Source organism: Astatotilapia calliptera, chromosome 16 (assembly GCF_964374335.1).
Source record: "Astatotilapia calliptera chromosome 16, fAstCal68.1, whole genome shotgun sequence".
NCBI lineage: Eukaryota > Metazoa > Chordata > Actinopteri > Cichliformes > Cichlidae > Astatotilapia > Astatotilapia calliptera.
Genome location: NC_137437.1, coordinates 16,918,519 through 16,931,396, shown reverse-complemented (window position 1 = coordinate 16,931,396; position 12,878 = coordinate 16,918,519). Strand labels below are relative to the sequence as shown.

General features: G+C 39.3%; 1 protein-coding gene across 1 annotated transcript in view; it reads left to right on the top strand.

Annotated features, from left to right (window-relative positions):
- Positions 1 to 4,260: 4,260 nt before the first annotated feature.
- Positions 4,261 to 12,878, top strand: part of myo16 (myosin XVI) — a 106,036-nt gene continuing 97,418 nt past the window's right edge. Inside the window, exon 1 of the mRNA XM_026143916.2 lies at positions 4,261 to 4,426. The gene's annotated coding sequence lies outside the window, so the exon portion shown is untranslated. The remainder of the gene's footprint in view (positions 4,427 to 12,878) is intronic.

Genomic DNA, 12,878 nt, shown 5'->3' with positions numbered 1-12,878 from the left:
TCAGCAGCAGCAAAAGCGTGTTTTTAGGAGAGGAATTCCTGCAGCAAGCTTTGGATTGGATCCAAACCTTTTGTCTGAGATTTTCCCCCATCTGATGAAACAATATCATCAAAGCAGTCTGCATGGGTTCAATGCTAAACAGGTGCAGCAGCTGACACAAAGGTTGACTAAGCCCTAAGGAGATGGAGGCTGTCCTCTATGTGATCTCACTTTATATAGAAGACTTCCTCACAGTAACACATGCTGCTGGTATGTGACTGGTGGCCTTGCAGACTTTGTTTCACTTCCTATAATTGGACACTGTGTCATAAAGGGACATCAGTGTCAGGGTCGATGTCTGGGCTTGCCAGGACTTGCTTTTGCTACATGTATTTATGAATTGCCTTTCATCAGCTGATCGAGTGATGAGGGTAGGATAGCTTTATCTTATGTGAAAACCACAGTTAACACTGCTGGATTCCCCCCCCCACAGAGAGAAAAGAACAACACATAAGTAGCCTGCAGATACTTTAATGTTATGAAGGTAATTTAGGAATGGGAGCTGAGATCGCTCGATTGTGTAACATGGCTTGGATGGTGCAGAGGGAGGATGATGAATGCATTTCTCAGCAGGAAGAAACAAGTAGGATGGAAAGAGAGGCTGCGAGAACAGCTCATGAAGTAGCTGTTTCGCTCGCCTGTCTGAAAATTGTTTGAAGGCAGGTGCGTAAAATGTGGCTACTCCATTTCTGCCATCATATGGACAAGTGGACCCTCTGCCGTTGCACATAAATAATTGTCCACCTACCAGGTTCTTTTGCCTGTAGCTACAGTGGCTGATATTAGAGCGCTGAGTGTGAGTGCATCAGCAGAGCCATGCTAATGATTTGAACAGGATTGGTTAAGTATTCCCTTTAAAAACGCCGCTTTGATCTATTCAAGGAGCCATGGGGGGAGTTTTTGCTGAGATGAAAGATAATGTCTAGCTGTGATGTTTGCGTGTCTGATTTCAAACATGTCATCACTCACATTTAACCTTAATCAAATTAAGGCATTAGCTAATGAGGCATGATGCCCCATTTGACAATGCTACAATACACTCCTACTTCCATCACGCTGATCTCCTGAAGATCCTCGTTAGACTGTTGTCCACAGAATGAAAGATCGAGGATTATCGACAGAAGTGAGGCAAAAGAAGTGAGGCAAAAAGCAGAGTGTGTGACCTAAATTCTTGAGAAAAAGGATCACTTACAGCAAAGCTGGAGTGAAATGAAGGAGAGAGGATTTGAGGTGAAGGATAATGTGTTTGGTAAAAAGAAAGTGTGGAGGAAAGGGTGATAAAAGATCCCAGTTAGTGTTATCATAATATCTGTTCATTTCTGCAGGTACAGATAAGAGGTCTGAAATGAAGGAAAACGTCTCTGTAAAGCAATGTCTCATACCATAATGTGGAAGAAATTGCTTCGGGATCATGCACATACTCCCAGAGTGTTTGTGTTAGTGCGTGTGTGTTTTAAAAGTGTGTTTTTTTATTTTTTATTTTATTGATCTTGTAATTGCATCCCTTTGTATAACTACCAATCCAAAATGTAACAACCTCTAAATCGTTCCCACCTGCCTTCTTTGTTTTTACTTTGTCTCCATGTTATAACTCCCTTACTCTCTCTTACATTTTCCAGTTGACCTTACACCAGACTACAGAGTGTGTAATTTAATTAAAGCCATAGTCGTACACGATCTGTGGCAGGAGGTGATAATAGGTAGTGCAATAAAGGATTTTAAGTACAAGCTAAGTGTTAGAAGTTCATATCATTGCCTATGTAGCCTTAGACTGAACAGCACAGGCTGGTATAGGGAAGTGATAACATTTTGTGATCACTGAGACAGTGGAATATTAAAAAGAAAACATTTCAGAGAGACTGATTAGAGGAACATTTTGCGACTTTGTGAGGGTGTCTAATCTTGTCACATGAAACACATGATAACTATTAATTAAGTAAATTAATTAAATCAGCTCATTTTTCTTGTCCCTGTTTAAGCAGTTCATTATGAAAAAAGAAATGGATTCAAATCCCTGCAAGAAAAGTCTATCTGTCACACAGCACTTGCATTCAAAGGTGTTGACCTTTATAGTAATTGGAAAACAAACTAAAATCATGTAGTCACGCTTTATGTATTACTAAAATTAGGGATAATTAAAAATAGGATTTGTTTAAATCTTTCTTCAGATAAGTCATATGGTCTAATTTCAAATCAGCATTTAAGACTTTCAAGCTACATTACATTACAGACATATGTAGCATAAGCTAATAATAACACCATTGTTAAAACTACTATGATGGAGAAAAATTGCTATGCCTTTTTATGCCATTAGCATAAAAAAATCTTTATATTGCTTTAGTCATTGGTTGCTTACTTTAGACTTTAGATTCAAGATTTTTCAAATGTTCATTGGAAATAGTGCTAACTAGCTAATTGCATGAACAACCACAATATTGGAGGTTTGCTATTTTTCTAAAACTTCCTGAGATGTTGTTTATCCAAAATACTTAATTTGCAGCTTCTTGGGCTTTCAGCATCACAACCTCAGAACAATTACATTTATAAGTGAAAACAAGTGTGGTCATGACTACAATTTTTTAATTTTTGTTAAGGTAAGGCAACTGGAACATTTATAATACCATGGCATCACTTGTAGCTAGGTGCTAACTTTGTCAACATAGCTAAATTCATTCTTTACCATTAAATTAGGAGTGATGGGATGTAACTGGGTGATAATGAAGTTAAACAGCAGTTTTTTTGTCTTTGTGCTAAAACTTCTGTACTGTTATTAACAAAGTCTTGGGATGATTGACAATATTGCTCTAAAAAGACAGCTAGCTTTCTAGCCTTACTTAGCCAGTTTGAGGAAATATTAAATTGGATCAACAGCAATGAGTTGTTGTGCAATATGTAAACCTTCATTTTAATGTCTTGCCCTCACTTAATGTAGGCTTATAGTATGCTTTCTGCATATGTATGTGTAAAATACAAATTCTTATTGTGCCACCTCTCAGGGTAATGGATCAGTCAATTTGTAATTTAGGTTAATTATGACAATAATTACTTTAATAAGCTCAAACAGTAGGTACTGTATTGGTGTTTGGGTAAGACCCCCATTAATTATATGAGCAGCGACTCAGAGATTAAGAGTGACAGACTAGGACTGATGCTGACAGATGGAGAGATTATCCAGGAGGAAAGCACAGGAAGCTAATTAAAAACAGCTGATGTGTGAAGATATGCAACAAAGTGGAGATCTCCCCTTTCAGAGGTACCCTCCTCTCTCTGTATCTACTTTAAGCTTTTCTATTTTTCTTGGTATTATAATTACTTTTCCCCATGTTGCTGTCTGCTTTGTCTTTCTCATGATTACAGCCTTTTCAGTGACTGTAGATGTATGATTTTTTTTTTAACCATTACTGTCTCTGACTTTTAACTCCTTCCTTCTTATATGTGTTGTTGTTACATACCTTTCAGTGGCTCTCCCAGTTCTGCAGGTGAGAATTAAAGCATGTGTGCTTGGAGATGAAGGAAGATAGATTTAGAATATTAAATCAGCAGCATGGTGGGTAGGTGAGTAGAACCTAACAGTGAAATGGCTAAAATAAGGCTGTAATGGACATGTGGAAATTGTGAAAAGATGCTTTGAGAAAAAAACAAATGTTAACAAGGGGAAAATCCAAGGTCACTGTGGGGATTATTGCCAGTGCAGCTCTGTAGTAATGATGGTGATAGCCCTTAACTATTCATCACCACCACATTACAGGACTAAGTGTTTGGGTTTATGTGTGTGAGCACATTAAGGGGTTTCAGACACACCTGTGTGTGAGCATTTAACCTCCATTATATTTTTTCGGTGTGTCTGGCTCCAAAAACACAGCTCATGTCGTTCTGTTTTGTCTCCTTTGTCTGGCAGTTGGCTTTGTAGCCGGTTTCTGTCTTTATGGGTCTCCTTGGCAAACTATCCCTGTTTGGCCACAAACTCATCGGGGCACACTACATGAAGCAAATCCAGGCGCCTCCCCTCTCCTTGTCCCTCCTCCTCATTTGTCAGAGCAGCATAGTGGGGAATAGAAAGAAGGGGTGGATGATTGTGAGGCTAGGGGTGTAACTGCACCCCTCAGATGGAGTGAGTGGGCTGGGCTCAGCGAGGTCTGGAGAGGGGGAGGGACACAGAGGGAGATAGAAAGACAGATGTAAAAGAATGATCAGCTCCAAGCGGCATAGTTACCATGGCTACGGGGAAGGGGAAGAGGATGAATGAATGACATCACAGTGGCGGGGAGGTGAGAGAGTGTGAAATTGATTTGGAGCACGGGCAGGCTGCTCTCGTAGGGTTTTCGTCAGGCGGACACATTTCTCTCGCCTGCGTGCCGTGGTGTCTCCTGTGGACGAGCTCTCACTGGTGAGACTCTGCTTTTTCTCTCCTTCTAACACTTCTTGTTCATGAGCCTGATGGTGAGTGTGATTTTTGTTTTGATAACAGTATTCAGGTACTACAGCACAGAATGAGAACACGCATGCATGCGTTAAGGAGCATGGGTGTCATGTGTGTCTTTGGGAATGAAAGGAAATGCATATGGTGTGCCATGCAGTTGTCGTGGGTCTAAATATACCACGAGACACTTAGTTTAGTGTGTTATTATGGCTGGGAATGAACAGCTGATTGTGCAAGAAAGATTTCAGTGTAGCGTAAGATTTCCGTGCTGTCATGAGATCTATTTGATTACAGATTTTCACACTTTAAAGCTGTTGAGACTGCATCTGTTGTCATCTTGTTGCTGATGCTTTCAGCTGTTATGTCATTTTCATTTAGTTCCTTAAGGTCACTTCTTTGTTGCCTCTGTTTTTAGCAGCGTGAACGAGATGTTCAGAAGCCAAACCTGGTTTCTGTTCAGAAAGCACCTCAGCGACGGAGCTGTGGAGCTTTTCCACCAATGGAGAGTGAACTTGACTCTTAATTTATGGGTGGTCTTTCTTAGCAGTGCACCAATGTGCTGCGAGTCCGTTGGCAAAGCTGGCTTTGTGATTAATGAGGAAGTTGACCTGTATTGACCCCTGAGAGACAAACAGACAGAGTTGAAGGGCAGGGGCTGGAGGTCACAGTAAAGTCAATCAAAGTCCTTGCTCAGTTTCTCTTCCTGTTGGTCAGCATCCAGAATGGTGACATATAACAGATTACATTAGTGATCAAAGGATCAACATTAAGTGATTTTGAAAGCATAATCCATTATCCACGCACACTGGTCCACAATTTTGTTGTAATATGCGTAGTCCAGATGGTTTGTTTCACATCTTTTCAGCTGTTACGTGTGTGCTGTCTATTCTTGTCTGGAGAGAATATGCAAAGAGGTACAGTGCATTAGCAATGATCCTTAACAGATAGTATTGTATAATTCAGCCACTGAATGTAATAGTTTAGAAGCAAAAGGAAGAATACTGTACTTAGTTATAAAAACAGCAGGAAAGGCTGAATTCCCCAGACAATATGCCTGTCCGGCATCAGCACTGTTGTTAGGCTCAGGGCATCAATTATGAATAAAGAGAGGATGAATATACATGAGGCTCTTTCAGACAGTTTAATGTGAAACTGATAAAACTGTCACTGGGATATGCAGACAACTATACCGTAGATGTGGGTCACACTGTGTTTCTATGTGTTAAAGATGAAATGATATAAACATTTCAAATCACAGTTATAGTGACCAAAAGGATCGTGGTTATTAACGCAGTCACGGTGTGGTTTGAATGTGTCGGATAAGTTTAATGTTTTTTACGAAACCAAAAAGTTTCCTCGGTTCAGGTCTGTGCAGTTTATTTTGTGTATTTTGTGTCATTCTGTAGGACATCTGAAAGTGCGAGATGGACCCTTCAGCCCATTTATTCAAAATCTATTTTTAACAAAAGAAACAACTGAGCAACCACAGAACAAAAGAGCAAAGCAAACAAAACAAACACTTCTCTAAATCAAAACATGGAAATCCATACGCTTCAAAAACATGTTTTCATAAAGAGAAAAAAGAGAATCGCATGTGTGAAAGCCACATCGTCTTTTACAGTGTTGCAGTCTGCCTTTGCCTTCATGCCAAATTCCTTTGATGTTTTTACAAACACAGCGAGACAGTGTTTTTTAGCCTCTTATAGAATATGAACCTTTATTGTTTTCCATTTATTTTTTATTTTCTTTAGCATGTGCATTAACACCATCTACGCTTTTACATAAAGAGTTGTTAAGACACACACTGTAGGTAAATGATGGATGTAGCTTGTGCATCTAAAAAGTCAAGGTACTGAGGATACAGCTTAAACCTTCATACTTTCTAAAGGCCAGCAGGTGGCATCTCTGCTAACTGGAAAAAGAAGACAGAATCAATCAAGATTGTGAGGATCTAAAATGTTGGGCTCAAATGAATGGGTGACATCATGGTGACTAGATGGACCTCATTTATATACAGTCTATAGGCTCACCGGATGGGAGTAGCTAGTATGGATGTTAAGGTGCTCCACTGCAGACAGTATACAGTTGTGCTGTCAGTCTCTTTTAGGTCATTTTAAAAGTTCACCTGAGTGAGTGTGAGGCTGCCGGCATTCTGGAAAGCATCACCTGAGACAGAATGCTTGCCCATGAAGGATGTCCAATCACTCGCTCTGAACACAAAACTGCCCGGTAGCAAAACAGTACCTAAGATAGTGCTTTTGTTTCAGTGTTGTGAGCAGATAATCTGAAGTCAGATCTAGGCCATCCCACTCTGTTACTGCATGTTTTCTTGTGTCACTTACACAGTGTCTTTAGGTTTTTTTCAATACCTTGCTCCTAACTTTGGGTCTTCTCTGTTTATGACTACTACAAAGAAGTAAGAGTATGGTGGTTGCTTAGCAACATGAAGAGTTGTGCCTATACTGTACCTGGGTGATATAAGCATATTTATTGTGTAGCCTGCAGTCTACAGTTCCTCGTTGGGTTTAGCTTTGGAGAGAAATCAGATTACTGGATAACTCTGACATATTGTTAGTTTATGTTGTGGGAAGCTGCAGATGACTGACTGCTGACAGTAATCCTGGAACCTACACAGTGAGCTTAAAATAAAATTACACCTACAAACTTGGTAATGCAGTATTAGCTTATCAGCATGGTGGTGGCATGTCTCCATAATAATATTAGAAATAATAATAAGTTATCATGTCATCATTTAAAATATGATTGATTTATTAGATATATGATGCTTCTTCTTGCATTCATTTTACTTGGATAGCGGCAAAAGCAGCAAAGTTGGTGGGATTTGGTTCTTTCACAGGATTCTGTGTAGTGCAGCGGAGCTGTTTGTGCAATGAAAACAGACAATTTCTTGATCAAAATGTAATTTTTTGTGTGTGTGTCTTTTTTGTTTATCCTTAATGACAAAAAGTGAATCAACCAGTACTTTTTCTTTATCGTCTTTACTGACAGAATTACAGTATGTAACGCTATTGTGTTGTGTCGGCTGATCGGTTAACAGAGACAAATAACGAGTTTTTGTGGAGCATCATGATTGCTGCAGCATATTTATGTGATCATACTGACATATTTACATAGTGACTTGGACAGTTCTCTTATAAACTGACTCACTCTGTCTCTCTCTTTGTCATATAATCTCTGTTCCACACATTTGTATGTTCCACACAAAAGGCCTGTTCACTGCAGGAGCTTCTGTAAAAGCTCCTGCAGTGAACAGGCCTTTTGTGTTCTTCTCAAGATTTACAAAGATTTGAATACTACTGTATTTAATCCATCTCAGTTGGCTACTCTAACTTGTGTGTGAATGGGTGTGTTAGAAGCACAACACACAAATATAGCTGCACAGATTTCTTCTCATTACTTTTATGGTAGACTTACAGCTTCCATTTAAGCTGTTTTGCAAGAGTAGAGTGAAATGCAAAATTTGTTAACAAACATGGAAATGGTTCAAGAAGCAACTTGATTAGATTTGCATTAAACTGGTGAAGCTTCCGGACTATAATTATGCTGTGGTTGTTAATAGTGCAATCACACTAGGGGAAACAGTGGTTGGAGAATGCAGTAAGACCCAACTTTTTGAAGCTGTGAGCCATGAACTTGCTGCCTCTGAAATGGTTGCTTCAAAGATCTGTGGACGCTCACAGTCAGCTGCAATAAAACGACAACAAGCTATGGTATCATTGTGCTATCAGTTAGAGATGAGTTACATGCAATCTGTATGCAATACAGGCAAAACAGGTCGCCTTCCAACAGCTGACCTGTGTGATCGCTCAGAGTTTGTGTATGTCACATGTTCAGCCTCTGGGTGACCAGCTGGTCAACGCAACTACCTGTAATCGGTCACCAATACCAAAAACGTTTGATGCAATCAGGCAACCATTGATTTTCCTTATATACAAGAAGGTTGCTGTCCTATTTACAATCTATTTTCCTATTGTGCCTGCAACACAATAGTATCCATGTTATTATTCCCTGTATTTCATTGGAATCACAGCTGTCTTTTTCCATCTCCTTTTTTTACTTCTACACTCCTGCTGTCAGTTTAAAGTCAGTTACGTAACATGAAATTATGATATAATTATAAAAGACTTCAACTGGAGTGAACAAAAGGTGCGGTCTTTTTAGAAATGGACTCCTTTCCTTCAATCTGATCGCATCTCAAAGTGACAGCCTGTCACTTTTTCAGTAAAAGTCTGTTTTGTAAAATGTGTTTGTTTACTTAAAGTAGTCGCATGATGCATGTGATGTAGCGTCGGCCAGTGCGTTAATATATATCCTGGAGGTTTGTGTGTGTAGCCCTACCCGCTCTGTATCATTGCCAAAAAACAGCTGGTCAAGCGTTGTTGTGCATGCGCAGTAGAGTGTGCACAGTGTGTGTGTTTGTGCACATTCGCTCAGATACACAGCAGGCATCTTATGGAACATTAGTACTTCAATTTAAACAGCTGTGTGTAGCATGATAACATAAAGCTGAATGGTGATGTAGATTAGTAGATGAAGCCAACTGCGCGTGAGTCACTGTGAGTCACTCACACAGTGTTGTGTGTAAGACGCCAGTCACTCATTCAGCTGGGAAAGATTGAGAGCAGGTGAGAGTAGGATGCTGTTTCTTCACTAAGTGCTGCTTGACTTGGAGCTGTTCACATGTTTGCTTGTACTTTTCTTTTATTTGTCTGGTTATTGATTGTCTCTTGCCGAAGCTTTGTGTTCCCGCGTTTGTTTGTTGTGCCAGCTGCTTGGCGCTGGGAGGATAAACAAAGTCAGAGCGAGAACTGGACTCTCTTCCAGTTTTAGGGATTGCGTAGTGGGGGAGAGGAGGGAAAGGGAGGGATTTAGAGAGAGACTCATAATTACAGGCAGAAAGCGAAGCCTGCACGAGAGGAGAGAATCTAACTCATAAGTTATTAATTGTTATAGCTCTCATCTGTCTCTGCCTTTGTCATGTACTAATTTATGTAATTTGTCTTTCAAGTCCTCCTCACTCTGACAGTTTTTTCCCTCGCCTTTCTCATGTTTCTCTCTCGTTCTTTCTTTCTTCTTCTGGCCAGCAGTGATAATGAACTGTATCAGTCTTTCAGCAATCAACGGACTAGATGATGCTGAAGTGATTACTGCAGTCTTTTGTCATTTGTTGACTCTTAAACTGTGAAATTACAAACAATCCTGTTTACATGGCTGCCACTTTAGTCCAGCCAACCTATGCCTCAACGTCAAAATGAAAAATAGCTGCATGAATCTTCATCAACCACTTAATCAGAATTTTCTTTTGTCTTGATTGTCAGTTTCTTTGGCGAGAGAATTACACTTTCAGAGTGGGGAGCTTTTTACCATATTTGAGGGCGTATCGAGCTGACTGATCTCCCAAACAGATCGTGTTTGTCTTTATAACTGCCTACAGTCACGATACAACTGTAGCTGAATAATAAATTAATTGGGATGACACACGTGATTGGCAGGGAGCTCCAAAGCAGATTGCAGGTCTTGTCACACTGGTGGGTGACCGTTTCAGATCTTTGAAACAAACAAGTCGTCATACGGGTTTGAACATTACTATAAACATTTTATTTAATGGCTGATTCATGTAATCACTCAGAAAATGCCTGAATTTTGGTGTTGACAGCAAAGCAAAGCATTTTTATGTGCCTTCCTTTGAAGAAAAAAATTGCTTTTTGCTTTTTATTTTTATTTTTTTACAAAAAATGTTTCCATTTTCAAAACTGTTTCATCTATGATTTCTTTTCTTTCTGGCAAAAAATAAGTTGCTCTTCTATACAAAACCAGCTGATTAGTCACTAGCAGGTGAAAATCAAAAGGTTTGTTATTTTGCATCGTATACCTGTGTGTTCATAAAATACTCCAGCAAAACAATTCAGAAAACAAGATTCAGCATAGTGTGATCCAGCAACTGAACACAACAGGCATTATTTTGTTTGTGCTTGTTAGTTTAAAAATGAATGGGTCAAAGATGAAATTGCCTGCCATGTCTGAAGCCCATAAATCTGATTTATAAGAACATGCAATTCTGCAGTTGTGACTGTTAGGTCAGTGCCTGGGAGCTGCTGAAGCTCACAGGCTCAGCATAGCTTGTTAACACCTGTCTGTTATTGAGTCACCCTGGCATAGCTGACTGGTACTGGGACTGATACCATTTTACCTTCATCTGTTCGACCTCTGTTCATCATTGTATATTCAATTTGTTTTCCACTAATGCACTGTGACAGGCCGCAATGTCCTTGAAATAATTGATGCAACCTTTTATTTCACTGATGCATAGTAACAAACTATCCAATGAAACAAAGTGGTGCTTTAGTAAGACTAGTAACAGGACAAATGAGAGAGGATAATGCTGTTTGACCTCTTTTCTGTATTTATAGGTAGTTTCTCTGTGATCTGCAGCATTGTGCAGAGAAATGCTTAAATCTTCCCCCTGCAGGCAGCAATCCACCTTAGAATTAACTAACATTGATGCTATGTTATTAACTGGTATTAAGAATATTAGATAGTCTGCCATTTAATTTAAACCTGGCTTGAGCTGCTACTGTGTAATGATCAGATTGCACAATTATTCAGTTTAGAAGGTGATTCAAAAAGATTTAACACATAATGTGTGTGGCTTAGGAAATATTAGTGTAGTTATTAGTTCAGTAATTTGTCAGTTGTATTAGTGTAGCTGTTTGCATTGCCAATGAATATACGTTGACCTTTTTGATTACATTTGAGTGTAAATTGGCATGTACTCTGTCAACACCAATATTGATACTAATACTAATCTTACCATAAAACCTGCATAAAAAATATAATTCTGACAGCAGATTGTAAGAGTACACACAGAATACAGAGAGAAAAATATAGAAAGCTTGGGCAGTATGTTAAAAATTGTCTACTGGCCACCATCAACAACAGACAGTTGCAGTTTTTTGATACATGTGCAGTGCCACCCACTCCCGCATGCATGCACATGCATGAATGAGCTTGCCGCAAAAAAATAAATAAAAATAAACTCACATACTTGGGATTATTTTTGTATTAGACCACACAAACGTGATAGACTGAGGCACCAGATGGTAAACCCTGACAACATTTGGTCGCTGAAGAGAAAAGTGTGAAAAATGTGTACTCCCAGATTGGCTGGCCAGAAGTTACTGGAAGTTGCTGGTTGATGCTGAGTAAAATCAGTCACAGAGAGGGTCCTGCACCAAAAACTTCTTTGTGATTGCTTTGGCCACTAGCAGAATGCTCGAGTCACCTGTAATTTGCTGGGAAGAGGCCAACTTGTCCACAAACACTTTCTAACTGAGTAGAAGTGAAACTTGAAAAAAACGGTTACCGGAAAAAGAGCCTTTTCACTTTCAAAGGAAAGGTTGCACCTATTGAAACATGCTGGCTTTAGCAGTAAGCAGCTCTAAATTTGAAGGTAGAAATTCTCAGATTCCAGTTTGTGACACACTTTCTCAGGTTTCGCTACCTCTTTGTGGTGGTTGTAGACAGATCTTCCGTTAAAACTATGGGTGACTACAGCAGTCTGTTAGCAAGCAAAGCAGTGGGGAGTATAGCAACCACTCACAACTAGTGGGGAATAATTGTTTTTCCCTAGGGACCAGTGGTTGCCAGGAGGTCACCAACCAGTCTCTAGGAACTAGATGAAGAACACCTTGAAGCTTCTGAATGAACAAACAGATGGGGTTAACAAATATCATTAAGCTAATGGTGATGCGCACCAAGTTAGCAGCTAGCTTGTCTATTATGGATTGAGCTAGCTTCTTAGCTCAATCCATAATAGTCTCAATCAGTGTCTCCACTGTCGTTCTCCACAACCTAAAGGAAGAATCTTGCTCCAGTATTCATCAATTGTGCTCTACAAGTTAATTATTTTTCATGCCCTCACAGCACAAGTCGGCAATGGGCTCGACCAATTGTCATGAACAATTATGACCAAACCTAATATAGAGGATTTTAAATTGAATCCTGAATGAAGAAAGTACTGTCAGTAGCACAATTACCATAAATTAAAAATGATACCAATGTAAGAAAAACAGGACAGATTAGCAAAATGATAATAACACTTTGTGCAGTGAAAAAAATCAACAAAACAGAACAAAAAAATATGATTGCAAGGTGTTAAACAGATCATTTAAAAAAATACACGAAATAGCAAATTATGTTTGGTGTATGTTTACTTGAGCACCTTGTGTCAATAGCATGATACAATATATGGGATTGTAAGTAGCTGGAACGGATTTACACAAATAAATCTATCAAATGGAAATGAGAAATACTGAATTCACAGTCTCCTTTAATATATAATACCTCAAGTGCTAAGTGCCTTTGGCTTTGCCTTTATTAGGAACCTTTCCTGCACCTT